The following is a 21,854-nucleotide window of genomic DNA, read 5'->3' on the forward strand; positions in this document are numbered from 1 at the left end:
GCTCCGGGCTCTGCCGCTGCGGAAGAGGTCGGGGTCCCTTAGTCAGAAGGAAGAAGTGGGGTCCTGGTCCACTAGGCGCCAATGCGCAGTCTTCCCTGCCGCTGGCCTTGCTGCCCCTAGTCCTGTGGCCTGGCCCTTCGGCATGGCCCCCGAGCCTCCCTCAGCCCCTGGGCCCCCTTCTCCAGGAGGCCTTCCCCGACCGCCCCAGGCACTGCCTGTGGGGACTTCCCGCCTGTCCTGCCATCCTGCCCCTCAAATCCCACCCTGGCCAGCCTGCGTAATCCCACTACAGACTTGACAGCACCCCCTGGACAGACAAGGGCACGGAGGCCAGGGAGGAGGCCAGGGTGTCGCAAAGCGACGCCTCCAGCCAGAGTGGGTCCAGTCGGGGGCCCTGGCCCCAAACCCGAGGCCACCTCTGAGAATGAGACTCAGAGCCCCTTCAGGCTGGGCGCTGCCCGGGGCCCGGGGCTGGGCTTGCGGGAGAGGCGCGCCCCCGGCTGCCCCATCATGACAGGCAAAGGAGGAGGAGGTGCCCCTCACTTTAGCGAGTCTGGCACTAAATGCAGACACATGGCTTGGCCGAGCGCCGCCCTCAGCCCGGGCCAGCTCCCAGCGTGGCCGAGCTGCCCAGCCGTGACCCGGCTCAGAACACAGGTGGGGCCCGGCCCTGTCCTGGGGCCTCGGAGGAGCGGTCAGCTCAGGAAGTTGGTGACCTTGCCAAGGGCAGACAGCCAGGCGAGGGCCAGGAGCATGCCCACTGTCCCCTGGCCTGTCCCCTTCCTCCTCTGGGACCTCCCCCCCCCGGGCCAGCCTCCTGACCGGGCAAGCTAGGAGCTTCAGGGTGCTCGGGTCCCTGGGGCACCCCTGCAGGCCTGGCTCTAATAGCTCCTGCCCCCCGTCACCCTACTTAATCTCAGGCTCTAGGGATTCCCGTTGTCCCCATTTCACAGCCAGGAGACAGACGCTGGGCAAGGTCAACCCAAGGTCACAGAGCTGGGGTTGGAAGCGACTGCCAGATGCCACCCACATACCCGCCCGCCACACCCCACTGCCCCTGAGCTGGGGGGACAGCTCCGTCTCATGGATGAGGAAGCAGGCCTGGGGAGACACAGTCCCCGAGGTCACCCACTGACTGATTGGGCAGAGCAAGGCCTCTGCCCACGACCTCCATTCCCGCCCCAAGGGGAGGGTTTGTCTTTCTGGCGTGAATCAGGAACACATGGCCTCGTCAGGGCGGCAGGTGTTAGTGCAAGGCGCTGGCAGCTGCACCCCCACACGAGGGCTGTGGGAGACTCGTCCTCACCGGCCTGCGGGCTGGGAAGCCTTTCTAGAAGAGGCGATGTGACTGCTACCCCACGTCCTCAAGGACTAGGAGGTGACACTAGGCGAGGGGTGTGGGGGGGGGACGTGTGGGTGTCCACAGGTGAGGGAGCACCTGGAGGGAGCAGGGCCCGGGGACGAGAGGTGGCTGGGTAGGCCACGAAAGGCCCTGGACACCCTTGGGTCTTTGAAGGCCGCAGGGAGCCGTGGGAGGTTTTAAAGGGTGAGTGGCCGTATCAGGTGTGTGGTTTGAAAGCTCAGTCCGGCTGCCATGTGGCTTCCGGATCGGAGGGTGTGGGAGCCGGAGCGGGGTGGTGGGGTTTCACTGGGCAGGCGCCCAGGAGGGGGCCCTGGGGGTGGGGGCGGGCCCACACCCAGCCAAACGCAGCCACCCTTCCCGCAGCAGTCGTCCTGCAGGGCACGTGGGGCCCTCTGGCCCCCGTCCCCATTCCCACCGCTCACTCTCTGGGGTCCCACTCCAGGGGCATCGGCGCCGGGGGCAGACCGGGCTCTGCAGGGGTGAGCGCTCCCCACCCACAGCCCAGAGCACCAGACGGCAGGAGCGGCCAGCCGCGGCCATTCTGGGGGTGCTGCCAGGGCAGGGGCCGCTCCTCCCGGGGTACGCAGCAAAGGCCCGAGGGCAGTCCCCTCAGACACTTAGGTGGAAGGAGGTGAGCGGGGCAGGCAGGAGAGCCACGGGGAGCGGGGTGGGGGTTCAGAGCAGAGCTCTGTGCAGTGTGGACCCCGGAAGGAGGAGAGGAAAGCCTGGCAGGGAGGCGTGGGAGGCGGCGGAGGCTCGGGAGGGGCTGGGGGCTGCGGGAGGGGTTGCAGGGACAGGACAGAGACGCCTGTGAGCCGCAGACGTCAGGGAGGGGACGCGGGGAGGAGTAATCCAGAGCCACACCGACCTCACCGAACACCTCCAGGTGCTGGTGGCTGGGGACACCGAGGAGCGCGGCAGGGAAGTCCCTTGGCTCTCGGAAAAGCAGGTGAGGGGGAGTCAGGAGGATGTGGTTTGAGGGCCTAGAGGCTTCTAGAAAGAGGCATGCAGTAGGAGTGTGGTTCTTGGGGCCAGGCCCAGATGCGGGAGGCACGGCCCGTGGCAGGGGCTCCTTGTGGCGTTTGGGGCATACCATGCTGGGGTCATGCTGGGGTCATGCCCACGCCCAGCCCAGATGAGGCTGGGCAGACAAGTCGGGGCTCCATCAGCACCTGGGCGGCAGGTGTCTGGCTCTTGAGACGTCAGGTGCAGTAGCGGGATCCAGGCCCCTGGGCGGCCGGGTGGTCTGCGGTCACCCGCTACTGGACAGCCACATCTGCATGTCCTTAGCGCTGGCCTCTCAGCCCAGGGTACCTGTGAAGCTGCGTCCAGAGACCTAGGGCTCCTCACTCCTTAGAGGGGGCTGGTGGTGACACTTTCTGTGCCTGGTCTGTGCCCGACAGTGCTGTGGGCAGTAATCTTCTATCTGACCGCAGCCGGGAGGGGGTCCTGGGGACACTCAGGGTCAGGAGCAGTGGGGTGGGGGGTGATGTGGACATTTTCATGGGCACCGTTATCCTCCTGGAGCCGCCAGGCCAGAGGCCTCGCTCCGTGGCTGTGACGTGGCCCCAAGTCCAAAGGCCAGGCTGAGGTCGCAGTGTGCAGTGTGGACCAGCCAGGGTGGAAGCCAGCCTGTCCGCCCACCCCGAGGCCCCTCCCCTGTAGCAGGCCACCGCGCCCAGGGCTGGGCCGGAAGGAGGCCGTGTTTCTCTGCTGTCTCATGGAGTCAACCTCAGGCTGCCCGCTGCTGGACCCCAGTCCCCGATGTGGAGTGACTGGGCGATGACGTGAGCCTGCAGACACCCTCGGCTCCCCGGGGTGGGTGGGGCGCGGGGATGGAGGGGCAGGTGGCCAGTGTGCTGTGGGCTCCTCTACCCCGTGCAGCTCAGGCGGACCCAGGGCTCCAGCTTCCCTGAGAGGCGGCTGCCTGGCAGGGTGGCTCGGTGGCAGCCTGGAGTGTCTGAGCACCTGGCCCCCAGGAGGGGGTGCGACCTCGGGCTCCCACACAGGCCCCGCAGACGGTGCTTCCAACACGGTTCACTTGCGGCCCCTCCGCAGCCCGGCATCTGGGTTGTAAGTCTTGTCGGGCTCCGAGGGCCCATGCCAGCCCACCCCTGGGCCCTGCTCTTCCTATGGGTGAGCCCACAGAGGCGAGGCCCCGGGAGCAGCTTGGCTCCCACTTCCCACCTCCCACTCAGGGCGGTTGGCACCTTGACCGGCTCCCGCCCTCCTTCCAGGCCAAGGGGCCTGGCACCAGCTGGTGTCAAGCCCCTGCCCCACCAGCCCTGGCCCCCTCCTAGCTCGGAGCCACCAATGCTCCTGCCAGGGCGTCTCCCCAGCCCAGCCCTGGTCCCCGGAGCCCCCGCCCTGCCTCCCTCCCTCCCCCAGGCAACAGGACTGCACAGTGCTTGGGCCCCCGGAAACCGGGCCTGAGCCCCTGGGTCCTCGCAGCTCCACCTGCCCGGGTTCCGTGGCCTCTCCCCGACTCGTTTGCCTCCCCTGCAGAGTGGGGCCCACTGGTACCGTCCCATAGGGCCAGTGAGGACTACACGAGCTCCGGGCACTCTGGGAACCTCACCCCCTCCGTCCCCCAGCTTTGCGGGCTGAACTTGGTCAGGACTGCCCCTACCTGCCACTTGCCCCTGGCTTCTTGGTGCCCCCTACTCCCCTACAGCTCTCCTAGGTCCCGTAAACCCCCAAACTGCCCCTGCCACGGCACACTCAACTGTCTGCACTGCCGCCCACCTCCTACAGGCCCCCAGGCCTCGGCGCCTCCCCACGCCCCTGCCACAGAGTGACCTTCCCGGACCCCCAGCCCCTGACTGCACAGGCAAGGACTTAGTGCACTACCCCCTGGCCTGGCACTTCTCAGGGTTGGGGCCAAGGTCTGGGTCACTGCCCCCTCCTCCCTCCCCCCTCCTCTTCTCCCCTCCTCCCTGCATGCTTGGTGCCCCTATAGGCTCCCCACCGGGGGACCTCAGAGACCCCTCAGGATAAGAGACTTTCTCTGACAGCAATAGGAAGACTTGGGGACATTTTAGGTGGCACAGTGACAGGGTCAGAGAGGCTCTTCAAGGGGCAGGGGAGCGCAGTTGGGGGCTGTTTGGGGAGCAGATGATTACTCTGTGGGGGGCAGGTGATGCTCTTGGGGGAATCTTGGCTGGAACTAGAGATAGGTGTGGATGGGCAGCAGAGTATGGGGTGTCAAGGCCGTTTCCTGGTGTCCAGCTTAGACAGAACTGGCTGGCAGGTGGCACCGTTGGCCCGGATGGGGCGCGCCAAGGGGGGTCCTGTGGGGCATCTCAGGTGGCAGCTCGGGAGAGATGGGCTACAGACAGACCAGCAGGCAATGCCTCCTGCGGGGTTCACGGAGCCAGTCGGGGGATGGAGGGCGATGGGGGGCGCCGGGCGGAGGACCACCCAGGCAGAGCCGGGAGCAACGGGGAGCAGCGCCGGAGGCCCGGGCCGAGGCCGAGACGCCCAGCGCAGGGTCTGGAGGCGGCGGCCGAAGAGGCCGGTGTCTGGAGTGAGGCAGGAGAGGCTAAGTGCCTCCCAACCGCGCACGGAGGACAATCGCAGTGTCACGGGACAGAGCGGACACCCGCCGGGGCACTCCGGGGACAGCGGGAGCCGTGACCAGCACCGGCTGACCGGCCGCCCGCACTGCCTGCCCCAGCCCTCTCCCGGAGCTGCCTCTGCATTCCGGGCCGCCCGTGGGCCTGGTGATAGGGTTCGGATCAAGGAGGGAAAAAATAAATTCTTTGTGCCCCGCACGCTGCTGCCGCTTTCCCACAGCCGTCACAATTCCGTCTTTGTTCCCAGTGAAGCGAATGACAGAGGAAACGACGCTGTTCGAAATACGGCCAGGCCTTCGAAAGGAGTCCCCCGAGTCCCAGGGAGGGCGCCCGGCAGCGAGCTCAGCAGCGATGGGGGCGAACCCGGCGCTGCGCCGGCACCCTCGGCGGGGCGCGGACGCGGGGCGCGGACGCGGGGCGCGGACGCGGGGCGCGGACGCGGGGTGCGGACACTGCTGTGCGCAGCTGGAAGACGGAGTTTTCCCAAGGACAGCGCTGCCGCTGGCTCTAAGATCTGGCTTGGAACCAAAGCACACAGCAAGATGCTCCCAAGGGGGAAAGGTTGGGAAATCAGCAGTGGAGATGGTCAAAGGTGCTGGCAGCAGAGACCCGAGAAGCGTCCCGCCCCCCTGACCTTGACTCTGCTGCGTGCAACCTCCCCGGGCTTTCTGGGTCCGAGCGGACTGGGCAGGTAGAGGGCACGACCAGGCCCAGGCGGGCGGCTGCACTAGGCCCGTCTTCGCACCCACCTCCCCTGCCACCTCGAACCTCTATGTCCCTCTGGACTGACCCAGGGAGTGAACAAAAAACTCACATGTGTGCGTGCATGCAGACATGAGCGCACAGACAGGCTCGCACACACGGATGTGAACGTGCACCGTACACAGACATGAGCACACACAGAGACAAATGCAAATGCACACGGAGACGCGTACATGCTCACACGCAGGCACAGAGGCACGTAATCATATCGAGATGCGCGTGTACACAGATGCACACAGATGCGCATATGCACACACATTCACGCACCTACATGCGTGCTTACACACAGGTGTAAGGCATGCGTGCACATACTCACTCAGGTGGCATGCAAATGCATGTGTGTGCACACAAATGCATACGCATGCACGCGCACACAAGCGTACACACACATGCTTTCTTGCGCACACGTACCTGCCCAAGGTGGCAGGTGTGGCCCTGAACCGAGAGTCAGGAAGGGCCACCTCCACTCCCCATGTGACTCGGCTGTGTGGAGTCTGGGGGCTCTCCCACTCTCGTCTGCCTTCTGCTAGGTGGAGGAATAGAGCCACGCTTTTGGGGTCTTCCGGCTCTCCCCTGTGGGCGGCAAGCGCCAGTCAAAGGCCAGGCGCACAGCTGAAGGGCAAACTAGCTCTGGGGCCATTCCAAGCGCAGGGCCCAGGGAGGGGCACAGGGGCGAGCCCTGGCAGTGGTCACCTCCCACCCTGAGGACTGGCTGTGCCCACTCTGCGCAAGTGGGAGTGATCCGCTCAAGGTCACAGCCTGCCGAAGCCAATGTTCTTTTTCTGCTGTTTTGAAATAAATACCTCTTGCGTTATATGTTAACAGAGGAAAATGGAGCCTTTGAGGCAGCCAGGGAGAAGAAATTCCGACGCTGTCTCTTTAGCACCCAGCCAGCGGATGACTCATTACCCAGCAAGTGTACATTCAGTGCCCGCGACTTCCCAGTGACACGAGAGGACACGCACTGAAGGAGACTCAAGTCCTCTTTCTTGTAAACCAGTTCGATCTAAGAAAAGGCCCTGTGTGGCCAGGGTGGCCTGGGCCAGCTCCGTGCCTGGGCGCGCTCTGAGTGTGGGTGCGACACACACCGCACTCAGGACGGGGTGTCGCACAGATGGAGGGGTGTCCTGCCTGCTGATCTAAGTGGTTAGTCCTTCCACAGCTACATGGGCCGTGGCCACGGAAGGTTCCAGAAGCATTGCCTGCGCCCACATCCCTCGGCCGTGGCCAGGTGTTGTGGAAACAGCAGTGAGCCGGGAGACCGAAGCCTGGCAACAGCTGGGCCACCCTGGCTGGTCAGTCCTGCTCGTGGCCTCCACCTCCCACCTGCTGCGGGGCTGCCCGGAGCTCCCCAGGGGCTCAGGAAGGTCACGGGTCCAGGTGGCCGGAAGTGGCCGGGCCCAGGGGCTCCAGGACAGGCGGGCCTCCCCTCCAGAGCTGCGCCCTAACAGGTCAGAGCAGCCCCGGGCAGGGTGTGGAGGAGGCTGCCTGGGGACTTGTCAAGACTGGACTTTGAAGGGCAGAGGGTCCTTTAAGAGCACGGATTTTATCGCAGATGAACGTACTGCGATAGAATGTTACGTTAAAAAAGAGAAGAAGCATCCATCCACTCGTCGAACTTCGGCGCGGTATCGAAGACCATCGGCAATGACCTGAAAGGGCTTTTACATTGTCCCTCCCTCTTCCGCCTCCTGTTTCTGGGAGGCTGGATTTTCTTCACGATGTCAACAAAAACGGCGTCATGCAGCTGATTCGTGGCAGGAGCAGATGCGAGAATCCAACCACCTTCTTTTAAACCAGACATTAAAGAGATTTGCAGGAACGTTTTAGAAATTTTTTTTGGGGGGGGGGGCCGTTTGAACGCTATAATCATTTTCATAAATGTTATATATGTTAACATACGAAGGACTCAGTATTGTTATTTTTATATGAATTCATATTTAAGTTTTTTTCAGCTCTAATTTCCAATGCCGGAAACGTCGACTAGTGTGGCCCACATAAACGAAACGCTTTGGGGGTCTCGACAGCTTTTAAGAGTAGAAAGGGGTCATGGAACCGAACGGTTTGAGAACCACAGTCTACCATAACCACAGCACAATGATTAAAATCAGGATGCTTAACACTGAGGCGACACCACCTGATTTCGCCAGCTCTTCCAGAAATCTCTCCATGGCAACTCGAAATCCTGAACGGGAGATGGACAGTCAGTGTTTCACGGGGACAGAGCTTCGGTGTGGAAAGATGGAAAAAGCTGCAGAGATGGCCAGGGCTGATGGCGATGTATCCTGAAAAATGGGAAAATTTATGTTGTGTGTATTTTGACACAATGAAACATTGCGATGTTAAAAAATAAAGGTTTATTTAAATACGGCGAATAGCATCTGTATTAAAAAAAAAAAAAGGAAAGTTATAGAACGTGTATGTAATATATTTCACTGTAAGATACCGCAGTGTGAGCAGAAGCGATCGCTAGGGAATTTCTGCACAAAACAGGCAGGCATTGTTAGGTCGGAACGTGAAGGAGGTGAAATGCCAAAAGCGCGGTGACGTTTTTATTCACCATTTCCGTTGCCGTCGTTGCTGTCGATCGTCTCGGACGAGATCCCAAGCCCCAAGAAGCTTCCAGTCTAGTGAGAGAGATGGACAGCAAACGGACAAGTACAGCCCAGGGCGATGAGCAGAGGCACAGGGCTGAGGGAGCATGGAAGAGGAGCACTAGCTGGAGAGGAGAAGCCGAGGAGGCCTTCCCAGAGGAGGCGATGCCTGCGGTAGTCTAGAAAGTAGAAAGACGTGAGATACCCTGCAGAAGGAAAAGCAAGTGTGACACAGTGGCTTGTAAGTGGAGAGGCTGGAGAGAGAGTTAGGGTTGGGACCCTGGCCGCCCCGGGTGTCAGGTCCCGGGGCTCTGGCCAGCCCTATCAGGCCACCAGCAGTGCAGGGCTGTGGCGAGAGGGTGACTGTGCCCGTGGGACAGAGCCTGGTGCCTGGTGGGTGAGGGGCGTGAGGAATCAGGGCCCAGCCAAAGGGACGTGATGGGTAGAGTGGGGAAGGAGGCGGGGCCTGGAGTCTTCTTGACTGGGCCCTTGATCTTGACCTTCATTACCTTTGACCCTGATAGGGAGCCTCCAAGGGCAGCCCTAATTCTCCCCGTGCGGACACCGAGGTACTGAGAGGCAAGGCAATTAGCCAACTGCACCCAGCAGAGCCAGGACTGGAGCTGGCTTTCAGCTCGACTTCGCTGCTCGGAGCACAATGGCGACGGGGACAGGGAGCCTCTCTCACAGATGAGCTCTGTGCCGCCCACACGGCCTCTTCAGGCTTCGTTTCAGGGCTTCTGCCTGGCTCCAAGGACCCGGAGAGGATTCCATTGGGTCCTGCCCTTAAGGACTCCGCCCCACCCCAGTCCAGAAATTTCCAGCCAGACCCTCAGGTCCTGCCAAGAGGCCCCTCCCCAGTCAACTTCTCAGGCTCCCTTCCAAAGTGGGTGGAAGCAACTCACTATGCCAGGAGGAGCAGATCTGACTGGGAAACGAGCCCTGGGCTTCCTCTGCCCTGTGAGTTTGCCCGGGCTTGCCGGCCTGCCGACATCTATCTTCCTCTTATCGGCAGATCTATCACTTCTGCTGGTTTCCAGCAAGAAGCCAGAGTGTGTTTTTAGACCAAAGCAGTACATGGGACGGGGGGAGTCACTGGAAAAGCAAGCAGGTAGACGGGAAGTCGCAGCGAGTATCCCCTCTGCTGGAGGGGACAAGGAGCCATCCGTCTACTCTGTGTAGTTTTCAGGGTGACTTTGAGCTGACCCGCCTTGGCCTGGGAGGTTCCAGCCGAGCAAGAGAGCCAAATCCTGCGAGGCCACGAGCTTGGAGGCTGATCCCGGGCCTGAGCGCATTTCCACAGCACAGAGCACGAGATGCTGATCATAATTCACTACAAGTGCTCAGCCGGGATGGTCATGTGTCTGCTTCCCCTGGTGAGGGAGGGAAAAAATGCCTCCCTCGTGGGCCCTGGCAGCTGGCTTCTGGGGCGTGTCACAGTCACACCCCCTCGAGCACAACTCAGAATCCGAGCTGGCAGGGGACGTCTGAGATCAGCCAGCCCAGCCTCTCAGTTTACAGTCGGAAAGGACGCAGGGCGGTCGTGACTGTCCAAGGTCACGGAGCCCGGGAGGGGAGTGGTGGGCGCAGTGGAAAAAGCGAGGACACGTGAGCTGGGCCTCCGGGCGCCGGGCCCAGGCCGGAAGCTCCGGGGATCAGCTCAGGGCGACGGGTCGGCCTCTAGCCTCAGTTTCCGCAGCTGGGAGCAGAGGGAGAAGTGGCTGCCTGCAGCGCTGCTCGGGCCGCGCAGTGCCGAGTCCAAAGTGCCCCATGCACAGTGACGCATTGCCAACAACCTCTGCAGCCGAGCCGGAGGCGGGGGGCGGGGGGCGGGGAGTGGGGGCTCCAGGCCCCTGACCCGCTGCCTGGTCACGGGGCCCCGGCCCGCTTTCCTCTTCCTCCGGGGGTGTGCTCCCAAATCCCTGAGTGGTGACCACCGCCCCCCGCGCCGGGCGAAAGACGCTCGGAGCACAAGGGACAGGCCGAGTCCCCGCGCTGCATGCCAGCCGAACCTGAAGCCAGGACAGGCAGGCCGCACGCGGGGAGCAAACCTCGAGGACGGGCGTGACAGCCAGCGTGTCGACGGCCAGTAATGGCGAGCCAGGTTATTCGGAACGACTTTCTCTCTGGAAATGAGTAAAAATTTTGATTAAAAAAAAAAAAAACATTAAAAAAAAAAAAAGTCCTGCTGAAAGCCTCGAAGAACGGCCGGGATCCTTGAGAACCTGCAGAAACCCCAAGAGGGTGCTGCAGCCGTGTTCGCCCCGAGGGTCCTCGCCGGCCTGGAAAGGCTGGGTCTTGACCTTGGGCGGGTTGGGCACGTGGGGACAGAAGTCAAGGGGTGAGGCGTCTCACCGGGGACCCGCCCTCATGTCAGGCTGGCAGCCCGAAAGGCCACGCCGTGGGGACGGGGTGGGCGGGGGGAGCACCTGCGGCGCCCGTGCGGGGGGCGGGAGTCCGCCTCGCTCCCCTCCAGGGCGGCAGCGCTGGGGCGGCCGGACGGCCGAGATGGGAGTCATGCTCGGAAACCAGCTGCTCAGTCCTTGGCACCTGCTTCATCGTCACGTGAAAGTTTTTTCTGAGACTCAGCAAAATGTGTTGATTCAATCTCACGCTTTCACCTGAGGAGATGAAGCGATCGCTTATGGCGCCGCAACCCCCACCGGGCCTCCCGCTCGGCAGAATCCAGCTGTGCCCCTGCCCGTAGCCAGCCCCCTCCCCTGCACACCTCGGGCTCCCGGGCGGAGGGACCCTCTTCCCTCGGCCAGCCCGCGCCATGAGGGCGCCCAGCGGCCCGGGAGCCAGGACCCTGGGTGGGCGTAGCCTGCCAGGTCCCCAGGCGGCCGCCCATGGGCTGCTCCCTCGCTTGTCAAAGATTGCGATCGGGCCCTCGCTCATGCAGGATTTTGTGTTTCGTGCTGTAGGTCCCAACGAGAGCCCGAGTGTTGACTGGAAAGTAAACATCACAAGTCAGCCGGAGGAGAGAGGTGGACACGAAAAGATTGGGAAACTGTCCGGAGGCCTTCGCAACCCGCCGTGGGCTTCTCAGTCAACACGGCTTGTCTGGGCAGCGCGTCCTGGACTTCGGAAGCAAACACCGTGAACAGCGTTGGGGACTGCCAGTCAAAACACACCACCCCCAGCGACCGGCATCGACATTTTATGTGAGGCATTTCTATTAAGAAAAGGCATTTCTGACAACAAAAGGCCGTAAAGGACATGCTCTCAGGGAGAAAGGGGCTTCTTCTTTAAACAGACTAGATGAAGCGTCACAGAAAACTCCACAAGGTCCTTGCTGCTTTCCCCCATTCTGCCACAGACCGGGGACGATTTGTCAAATGCGGCCTGTCCCTTCAGGGGACTGGGAACCATGGGCTGATTCCTCATTTTAGTGAAAACCAAGGCCTGGAGGCACTGAGAGAACACCCTGTCCGTCCACTGGCGCCGTGGATGGAGCCTCCGTGGTGCAGGCCCTGAGCGGGGCCCCCGGCCCGCGCCGCGTGAGGCCGCCCGGCGGTCTCCCCGCTCGAGCCGGCCGGGGCCTGCAGGCCGCTCGGGCTCCGGTTCCGGCTGCCTCGACTGGCCGGCAGATTCTTCTGTAAAAGGCAGATACCAGGCAGCTCTGAGGATCATGTGAGGAAGCAACAAATAGGCGCCTGGCCCGGTGTCAGAGATGTCCCAGGGCTCAATCACTGTCAGTTACTTTGGGACGTGGGCCAGGGAGGGGGACCGCCCGCCATTGCAAGGACAGCGCCGAACTAGACCAAAGCCAAGCCGGAAGTGTGGGGCAAGACGGTGGCTTTGCTGGTGGGATGGAGGTCAAGCGGGCTTCCTGGAGGAGGCGGCCCTTGGCAGAGCCCTCGGGCAGGTGGTCGGCTTGTCTCGGATGTGGCCCAGCTGTTGGGCCCTGTCCCTCCGCTCCCTCCACGCTCCCTCCTAGTTCTCAGCCCCACGGAGGGAGCATCGCTGCCCCATTTTACAGACGAGGACGTGCAGGCGGGAGGTCGGGTCGCTTGTCCAAGGTGACAGCATGAGTAAAAGGCAGGCGAATTCAGGTCTGTGTGATTCCAAATCCAAGGTCTGTCACTAATATCGGGAGGGAATTAGGGGGAGCGTGTCCTGGGCAAAGGTGGCGATGTGCACGTACCTGCATTTATTATGCATTTGTGGGTCAGTGCACCATGTCTTACCTCTACACCTGAAGACCTCGCCCACCCACCACAGGGTAGCTTATGGTGGGGACCCTGGCCTGGGTCAGATCACTGGGAACCCCAGGTCCCTGCACAGGCGAATCCATGGTTCATTGCTTTACAGTGAGACTCTCACCTACGAGGTCGCCAGCCCATGCTCTGAACTGGACGGAGCCCATCGCTGACCCAGCCCCTGTCCTCCTGTCCTTAAGCACGCGAGGGTAGCATGTGCTGACCAGGAGGACGTCTGACTCTGGGGAGGGGCAGGGGCGTGGGGCGGCATGGCTGTGAGAGGCCGCCGTGGGCTTCTCAAGAGCGACAGAGACAGATAGATATCAGGGACAGAGGCCCGCGTCGAGGTGAAGCCTACGGCAAAGCCCGTCTGCTTACCTCTGCCCACCGTGCGCCATTTGCACCCTGCTCTCTTCGAGCATGGCCCCTCTCTCCTGCGACAGGCTTCTGCGTGTGCTGCCGCCGCCCCCTGGAACAGTGAGCCCAAGGCTGACCCTTAACACTGTGCTTCTGGGTCTGCCAGAGACAGTCGTGGTATCGGGCCAGGAGCACGGGCTTCTGGACCAGACAGCAACCCCCGGAGGCATCCTGGGGCAGGTGGGGATGGCGGCGTGGGGTTGGACTCTGAGAGCACAGCTCTTGCTCCCTCTTAGAGACCGTGGCCAAAAGACGCCGTTCCTGGGCCTCGGTTTCCTCATCTGTAGGATGAGGATGAACCCAGCTTCCTGTGGGACTGTTGTAAGTTCCACGTAAAGTAACATGACTTTGAAACCTGGACCCCTGAGGTTTTGCCATCACTCTCAGGACGGCAAGCGGGCAACCGCGCACCTGCCCCCCACTGGCCGATGTCCAGCCACGGGCCGAGGAGCAGCTCTGTACTTGCCGACAGTGAACTGTCCCTTTCTCGGTCTGTGTCCGCTGCCCCTGTTGACTTCCACTACCTGACCTGAGAGCGCACTTTCAGGAGATCAGAGGCCATTGCCCTGGCTGATGACCTCAGAAGCATACACTTTATTAGGAGGCCTTGCCGATCAGCAAAGGCAAACCTCGGGGGCCTTGGACGGTTCCTGGAAAAGGGCTTACTGAAGCTGCAGGGCAAACAGACACCCAGGCCCCCCGAGGCGCTGCGCCCCCTGGCAGGGGTCAGGGTCAGCTGTCAGGTCTCACATTCTCTGAACACAGATGGCTGATGCCACCTGCTTACAGGGTCAGAGGCCAACCTGACGCCCAGTCTCTAGTGGCAGATGCCCTACCACTTCCGGTCGCCCCGCAGCTGACCTCTCTGAATGCACCAGTTTCCAGGGGTGCCAGGAGAGAGCCTAGGCCGCTCTGGTGGGATCGCGCAGGTCAGCAGAGGTGGCCCAGCAGGGCGGGGCAGGGGGCTCAGCAGACCTGCCTCTTCTCCTGGGCCCCGCAACTGGCCTTGTGACCTGGTGTAGCGGGGGCCTGTGCCTCAGTCTCCCCATCTTAACGTGGGCAAAGTGATCATCTGTCTGAACATCTTCGAAATTAGAAAATGTGAAATGGGGGGCAAAACAGCATTAGCACGAGGTAAATGGAAGCCACGGACTAAGGTGCATGTGCCCCAAACGCTCTCTGTACTCATGGAGTCTGCAAAGAGGTACGCGGCTGTCACTTTGTCCCCACAGTTGCAAGGGACAGTCTGCTCAGTCCCTGCGCAGAGAGCTGTCTCTGCTGTGCTGTCTACACTCCATCAATGCTGAGGGAAGGAAGGAGGGAGGGCAGGAGAAACTTCCGGAGCTGGGGGCTGGGCGGGCGTTCTTTGTGCCAGTGTCTCCTATGTGGGCTGTGTCACAAGGTCTTCATGGAAAACGGGGACCCGCAGTTCCCCGGGAACAACATGCACGGAGCTGTTTCTGGCCAGGATTCTCCCACGAGAGAGGCCTGTGCATCCCTCCACCTTCTACCTGGGTACCTGTGTGTGTGTGTGTGTGTGGGGGTGCTGGCTGAAGGCATTTGTTCGACAGTGACATATCTTGACACATGCATGAAAAATAAATTTCCTCTAAAATCTTGGGAGCCCCAATAACCCAAATGTACCATTTCTCTATGTCTGCTGGGGGGGCGCACCACTCTCTTGAGCCCTACATAGCTTCCTTTGTCCTCACTTAAAACAGGTTTTACTGGGCCTTTCCGGTCCGACCACCTGCTTGGACTGGGTTTATGGCAGGCAATCACGGTGCATCTGGGAAAAGGTGCCAACACCCTTGCGTCTGGACTTTTGGTCCTTGACAGCCTGGGATCTGGAGTATGTCAGGTGACGTCTTTGAGCCTGGACGTCATGTTCAGCTTCCTTCGCTGCTACACTCATGACACCCAGCACAGTGCAGCCCCTAGATGCATGAATAAAAAATACTACTGTCTGCCCAACCCGGGAGACATCCAGGATATCATGGACACGAATTACTTTGTAAACTGTGAAGCACAATATAAATATTGGCAAGTGCAGTAGAAGTCGGACCCGTCAATGTGGGCAGCGCGGAGGTTATATGGGCTTCTGCAGGGTGGGGCAAAGTTCAGCACAGGTATGGAGCGAATCAACAAGGGCGAGTTTAAAAGACACCTGTGAGAGGGCCAGGTAGGCCTGCTCTCCAGGCTCTCTGCGAAATGCAGGATTAGCTTGGAGCTCCTTTTTCTGCCCTGAGCAGATCCTCCTGGACGCGCAGCTACAAATAGAACGGTGCAGGAGCAGCGGGCGTGGGGGCGGGGAGGGGTGGCAGGTTGGAGGCCTGGCATAGCGCACATTTCGTTCCCAAAGGAGGGGTGCCCTGATGCACTGGCACCGGAGGCTTAGTGCATTCCGCGGGGGGAGCCCCAGCGATGCCGCGACCTGACGCCCGCGCTGGGGGAGGCCCAAGCGCCTTGGCCGGGCACAAAGTCAGCCCCTCATCCCGACGGAGCGGGCACGGCTCTCGGGCGGCTCAGGCTGGGGTGGGGGCGGGTGGTCCGGGTTGGCAGCGCTCCGCGCGCCCGTCCCAGTTGCCCTTCACGCATCTCAGTCCCCTGCTCGGCACCTCCGCCACCTATTGACTCTTCCTTCCAGCTCACATTCCCTTTCTCCTACTTTTGCATCCTGGGGTCCTGGGGACAGGTCCTTCATCGTCCACCGCGCGCCCCGTGCACCCCGAAACGCGAGGGCCCAGCGCCTCGGTGGGGTCTAGACCAGCTCATCCTACAGACCAGCCGAGCCCGGCTCCCCGAGGGAGGAGGGGCCTCGCCAGCGTGGCCTGGGCGCCGGCGGGAACCTCCACCCGTCCCGCAGCCCGGCGCGCAGCCGCGCCTGGACATCAGCCCTTCCTGGTGCGCGGGGCTGGATGCGCGCCGATGCCCAGCCGCACGCCGGGTCCCAGCGCGGCGCTGTACCCGCCCGTCCGGTGACCTTGGCGGTCCCTCCACCTCTCCGCCTCAGTTTCCCCACCAGCGCAGTGGCTGCGGGGCGCGAGAGGAGAGCAGCTCAGGGCGGCCCCGCCCCCGCCCCCGCGGGCAGCCAATCGGGCCCCGCCGCCCGGGGGGTGTGTCCCGCCCGGGGCCGCGGCTGGGGGGCCCGGGGGCGGTCCGGAGGAGGGAGAGGGGAGGGAAAGCGGGGAGAGGAGGGGGGGAGAAGAGGAGGGAGCGAAGGGCAAGGAAAACAAGAGAGAGAAGACAAGAGATAGGAAAAGGGGAAGAGGGGAGAACGAGGGGGAGGAGAGGTGAAGAGGGGGAGAGGATGGAAAGGCGAGGGGGAGGACGGAGAAGGGAGTGAAGGGAAGCGGACGGAGAGGAAAACAAGGAGGGGGAGGAAGAAAGAGCAAAGGAAAGGCAGCAGACCACAATCGGCGCTCGAACGGCGCGAACGGCCTAGGTGAAGGGGGTGGGCGGGAGCGCGCGGGAGGCGGCGGGCCGGGCGCCCCCTCCCTGGGGCCCGGAGCCGCGGCGGGCGGGGGCGGGGCCGGGCCGGCGGCGCATGCGCGGGGCCCGGGGGCTCGGGCTGCGGCGCTCGCGGCGGCTGCGGCGTGGGAGCCCCCGGCCCGGCGGCCGCCCCTGCTCCGCCTCCTCCGAGCGCCCCGGCGTCCGCGGCTGTCGCCGCCCGGACCGCGGAGACACCGGTCCTCTGGCCGTTCCTCGGGCGCGAAGGCCCACCAGGCGGGGCGTCCGGCGCGGGCGAGTTTGGGCGTCACCGGCGGGACAACTTTTCCCGAAATCCACGGGGGTCTCCGAGGCTAAGTAGCCCCGGGCCCCGGGAGACCGACCCTCCGGGCTGCGCGCCCCGCGGCCGCGCGCGGTGCGACGGGAGACGCTCGCTGGCGGGTCAGTTCGCAGTCGTGGGGCGCCCTGGCGAGCCGCCCCGCTTTGCGCCCGAGCCGCGCGGGCCGGGCCGGGCCGGGCCGCGCCGTGCCGCGCGCGACGCCCTCCCGAGCCCCGGGCTCCGCGGTCTGCGCGGGGCGCCCGGGCCCGGGCCCGTCCCGGGCCCCGGCCGCGCGGCCCCAGGGGCGCAGGGCGGTGCTGCCCAGACTTCCAGGGGAAAGTGCACGACCGTGTTTCCTCGCTTTTTTGAGTTTGAAGGAAGGACGGCGTGCCCCAAATGTCAAGGTTCTTTCTAAGAACAGCCCAGTGTTGTATAATGCCTTGGGTTTCGCAGGGCGCTCTGGGACCTTCGGGGCTGCGCGCCCAGTAAACTCCAGCACCCCTCCCCAAGCCAGAGGGCCCCCCTCCGATCCCAGGGCTGCTGGGGAAGGACAGGCTGGGGAAGCGGTGGGGGCGACGCTCAGGGTTTCCCTGGGAGCGACCGTGCCACACCACACCATCGCCTCCGAAGAAGTGGGGTCACAGTGACTTTCCTCTTCCAAGGTGGTGGAGAGTTGGGGAGAATCCAGAGGACATATCGTAATCATTTCCTCCTTTACCTCCTCCTGCCAAGGCCGCAGTTAAAGGCCCTGCCTCCTCTGCGAAGGAACAGTTTGTGGCGAGACAAGCTCAGAACCAAGCCGCTGTCACTACAGGTAAATAGGAGGTTTGATTTTCTTAACGTTTCCAGACCGAAATAGTTAAGTGTTCACTTCTGTTGCCCTACGGACTAGCCGTCTGAGGGTTAATTATTACTTTGTGATGCCACGTTGGATATGTTTTTAGTGCTTTGAAAGTAAGATAAGTGTGGATAGATTTCCGTTTTCAGTTCTGAAAACTTTTTTATGTCGGTGTCACCAGGCACTTCATTTCTTTATGGCAGGCTGGTTCCATGTAATTGAAAACTAGATAATATAACTGAAAAACGTTATTGCTTAACAGCCTGAGCCGAAGTCACAGACCTAAAGAGCAGCCCTGGCTGCTTTTATTCCAGTTTGAGTAGCAAGCTGGACCTGCCATCAGCTGGGGCAGGGGTGCCCGGAAAAGCGGCAGATGGGACCGATTTCGTGATCACTGTCCTAAGAGGGCCCAGACAGTGAGCCTGACACAATTCTGTACAACTTTGAAGCCAAAGCAAATTAATCGACAGTAGGAAAAATGTTTTTCTCTCTTTTCTCCTTTCTTAGACATATTAAAGCCATTCCATAATCATAAAATAGTTCTTTTTACTAGCTCATGTTTGTCAAACTCGTAAACAGATTTTTAAACATCGTATGTGTGTGAGAGAAAGAATGAGAGGAGAGAAAAAACATGTTTCTTCTATATGAACTCTTTGGTAATCTGCTTTTATGAAGTATTAGGTTAAGAAAAAATCTTTCCATGTGAATAAGTTTGTGTTTTGTCATTCCAAACGGCTGTATAACATTCCATCATGTTTATTAGATACAGTAAGTATTTAGCCAATCCATATATATGGATGTATAAATATATATATATTTCTTAAATTCATTCATTCTGCAAATATTTATGGAGTAGCCGCTTGGGGCTGTCATGCTCACTTTTGCGCCCGTCAGTGTGGATCCGTTCATGTGGGGCGCAGAGGGGGAAACTCTTTTTGCCATAACATGTTGCTGTTCAGCGCTCTTTTTCCGGCATAATGTGTATGAGCATCTATGTTTTTATTATAGTCTTCAACCTTTTAGGAAAATTTAATTAAAGCGTTTCTTGGCTTTGTGTGAGCAGATTTTAAACGCTCCAAACCCTCTTCTCCCTTTTCCTCTCACGGCCTCTGCATGTGAGGGTGTGTTCTTAATGGCGCAGGGGACAAGGGTCTCAACTGGCAAGTGGCTGCTGTCTTTGTGTCGGACATTCATAGCAGTTAATTGCGTTGCATTTGGAGGTTGTGGCCTGTATGATTTCCGCTTTCGTGGAATTGGAGGGCCTCTGTTTTTATGGTTTTTGGTGGTTTGGTATAGAGTTGGCACTTTAAAAGTTTCATAGGCATTTCAAATAAAGGCAGTTTCTGTCAATAGGATAGACATTTACCATATCTGTTATTTTTGTGTTTTTAATGACATAGAACAAGCTGACTCACCTCTAAGGCCATGTGGTCAAGGAAAATTAGGCAAAGAATTTTAATTTCCAACTCGCTGTTAAGATAGTTTTAAGGTAAGAACCAAACAGTTTGCCTTAGATGTCTTAATGGACTGTAATTTTTAAAAATCTTGTTTCTCCTTGCAGGCAGTGAGGTTCTTACGGAACGAAGCTAGTGCATGTGAATTTTCTGGCCCGTTCTGTGGGAAACAGACATAATATAGTTCAATTTGCCTGTTATCTGAGGTGTGTTCATCCTTTGCTTCTAGATATCAGTAGTAATTTTGTGGTGTCTAGAGAGTTTATGAACTTGACAAGGTGAATCTATTCCTTGTTCGCTTAGACCAAGTATAGTTATTTTTGTGGCTGAGCTGCGTTTGTTTCGAGGTCAGCACATGGTACAAGAGAAAGTGTCTGGGAAGTTCGATGTGCATCAGGGGAGCAGCTCGATGTGGTGGGAAGGCAGGTGGTTTACCAGAGGCCAGACTCTCGTCCCTTAGCTGCCCCTTGCCAGGCCTGCGGGTCACCTCTCCAAACTGTTCTCACCAGAAGACAGAGTTCCTTCCCGTTCCACCTCCCCGAAGGGTCGGGAGGCCCAAAAGTCGCGCCTCACGTGAAGATTCTGTGCAAAATGTGCAGAACCGTGGGCAGCGCAGGTGGCGTTTTTCAGAGAAAGGCGCCGCACCCCACGCGGCCCGCGCCCCTTGCTCGGCCACGTCTGGCACCTGCACTTCCTTTGCTCTGACCATTTTATGATTTTCCAGAGGCTTCCAGAAAGGAGCACACCTTCCCCCAGACACACGGTGTTTTCTTTCATTTTCGAGTAGGGAAACGGGAATGCTACACCAGTGAGAACGAAACTGTCAGGAGTGGTCCGTGCCTTCTCCGAGCGTGGCTGTGCCCTCAGGTTTGGGGGGCGACGTTAGTCCGTACCCCGGCATCTCTGATATTCCCAGGCCATGTGCAGGATTGCGCCTCCCCCCCAGAGGGTCTGCAGACACAGGCCGGGAGGGGTCTCCCCAGACTGGCGCATGACCTCGTTGGGCCTATTCTAGGTACAGCCCCACGTCACGGTCCCTTGTCAGCTCAACTGTCCCCGCTGGGTGAAACTTGGTGAGACAAGCAGGGCGTGTCTGACTCACCTCTGCCCAGCTGGTCCTATACACCGAGTGGGTACTTGTAAATTTGTGACGAACAAATAAACGACGGACAGAATTTAATTTAACAAGTGTTTATTGATGGGCCTGTTTTCTACAGTTCTCAAACGCGGGTGGCGGCGGGCAGGTGGGGGGGCACAGATAGTGGGCCTACCCACTGCAAGAGGAGGCCCCCTTGGCATTTTGCGCGTTCCTCCATCGGGGATCCCGCATGCCATGCCGCAGTCCCCAGTACATCCTTGTCACAGAGGTGACGGTTACAGTTGAGACGATTCTGTTCATAATTATCATTGGCCTTGGGGTATGTTGTTCATTAAATAGACTTTTTATGAAATGGCCTGGGAACCTAATGAAAGAAAGTGCTCTCTCTGCAAGATCATGGATTAGAATTCCAGACAACCACCTTGGTAGGACAGGGGCATGTCTTAACCTGCGCCAGGTGAGGAGTGCTTATGTTTACTGGGGCAAGGGTCCCACTGACGTTCTGTGGGGAATGAGATGTGAGCAAGAACTTAGGACACATCGGTTAAATCTCTCTGTCTTCCTGTCACTCATCTGACTGCTTTTATTTTGCCCTGTTTTAAGGGATTTGCAAATGAAGAATAGTGTTTTCTGTTCCGATTGGCAGTCTTTTGACGAGAGGCCACGAGCAAACCTTTGCATAGAACGAGTCAGGCAGCTGAATGCAGAATGAGCACTTGTCTCCACAGTGATGAAGCTTCCTGGGACTGATTCGAAATTATAAAATAGTTAAGTAAACAGTATCTTGTAGTTCCCCTCCCTCCCCCGCTACTTTTAAGAGCGAGTTAGGCCCCAAGTTTTCTTACCGCCATTTGTAACTGAATAAGTGTGTGGTTATGTGATAACAACACCAAGGTGACAAGTTGCCAAGTTCCCTGTGAGAGGGACTGGGTTATTTAGAGGTTGACAGGTTGACGTGTGGATGTGACTCTTTCTGAAATACCCTCAGATGTCAGTCATTAGTCTTCCACGAGTATTGAAATGCATGCTTAGAGTTAAGCAATACGACTTGTAAGATACGGGATTGCAGAATCAAATGGCAGTCAGATCTTGATTATGTGGAAGCAGGTTTTCTTCTATCACCTCTATGTTAAATGGGGCGGTTATTTTCGCGGAAGAATTTTTAGAAGCATTTCAGGCAGCTTTCTTTTTGGACAAGTCGACATTTTTTAGGATGCCAGCACAAGTACATTTCCCTCTGCCTAGGATTAAGAGTGAGTTTAATAAATTCTAGACTGTAATCTCATTTTATAGGGCAGCTTGATACCTCGGTTAGTGTCTTATTAACTGTCCACTCGCTTTCTATTTCTGTTTTTCTGTCTGGGAATGGGATTCATATGAATGATGTTTAAAAGGGAAATTGTTCAGAGGAATTTGAAATCTGTTTTAAACGGAATCACCCCGTGGTGTGCAGGAGTTATTTACAATAGTAACAAGTGACATCCTCGGATTTTAGCGTTGTGAGGGGAGAGTTTCGCTCAAGTATTGTGATCGCCTTTTCTTTCCATGTTGACAGACGTGACAGAGTCTGTCCCCAGGTCTAGGCAGGGGGCCTCTGGGCCCTTGTCCCTGCAGCCTTCTCCTGACTGTCCACAGCGGGCAGGCCAGGGCGCAGAGAAGTTCAGAAAGCAACTTTCGTGTGCTCTCTCCCTCGAACAAACCTGCTCACGAAGAGCGTTTTCCAGAAGGGAAGGTATTCTGTTGCTGTAGTTCTCAGATCATAAAAATAAACCTGCGCCAGT

At 59.3% G+C, this 21,854-nt stretch overlaps 1 protein-coding gene and 1 long non-coding RNA gene across 8 annotated transcripts in view; both read left to right on the forward strand.

Annotated features, from left to right (window-relative positions):
• Window positions 1-2,178: 2,178 nt before the first annotated feature.
• LOC118613821 lies at window positions 2,179-7,416 on the forward strand. Its single transcript, XR_004955927.1, has 2 exons — window positions 2,179-3,150; window positions 6,526-7,416. It is a non-coding gene; the product is annotated as an uncharacterized LOC118613821 (long non-coding RNA).
• Window positions 7,417-15,121: 7,705 nt separating this feature from the next.
• The window catches only part of PPARA (peroxisome proliferator activated receptor alpha), a 58,174-nt gene continuing 51,441 nt past the window's right edge, over window positions 15,122-21,854 (forward strand). For 3 of the 7 annotated variants that reach the window (XM_036237666.1, XM_016126730.2, XM_016126732.2), the window contains exons 1-2: window positions 16,511-16,804; window positions 17,415-17,496. The gene's annotated coding sequence lies outside the window, so the exon portion shown is untranslated. Of the gene's footprint in view, window positions 15,198-16,510; window positions 16,805-17,020; window positions 17,497-21,854 lie in introns of those variants that run through there. The other 4 variants (XM_036237667.1, XM_016126731.2, XM_016126729.2 and 1 more) reach the window with 2 other exon arrangements.

This window comes from Rousettus aegyptiacus, unplaced genomic scaffold (assembly GCF_014176215.1).
Source record: "Rousettus aegyptiacus isolate mRouAeg1 unplaced genomic scaffold, mRouAeg1.p scaffold_m13_p_2, whole genome shotgun sequence".
NCBI lineage: Eukaryota > Metazoa > Chordata > Mammalia > Chiroptera > Pteropodidae > Rousettus > Rousettus aegyptiacus.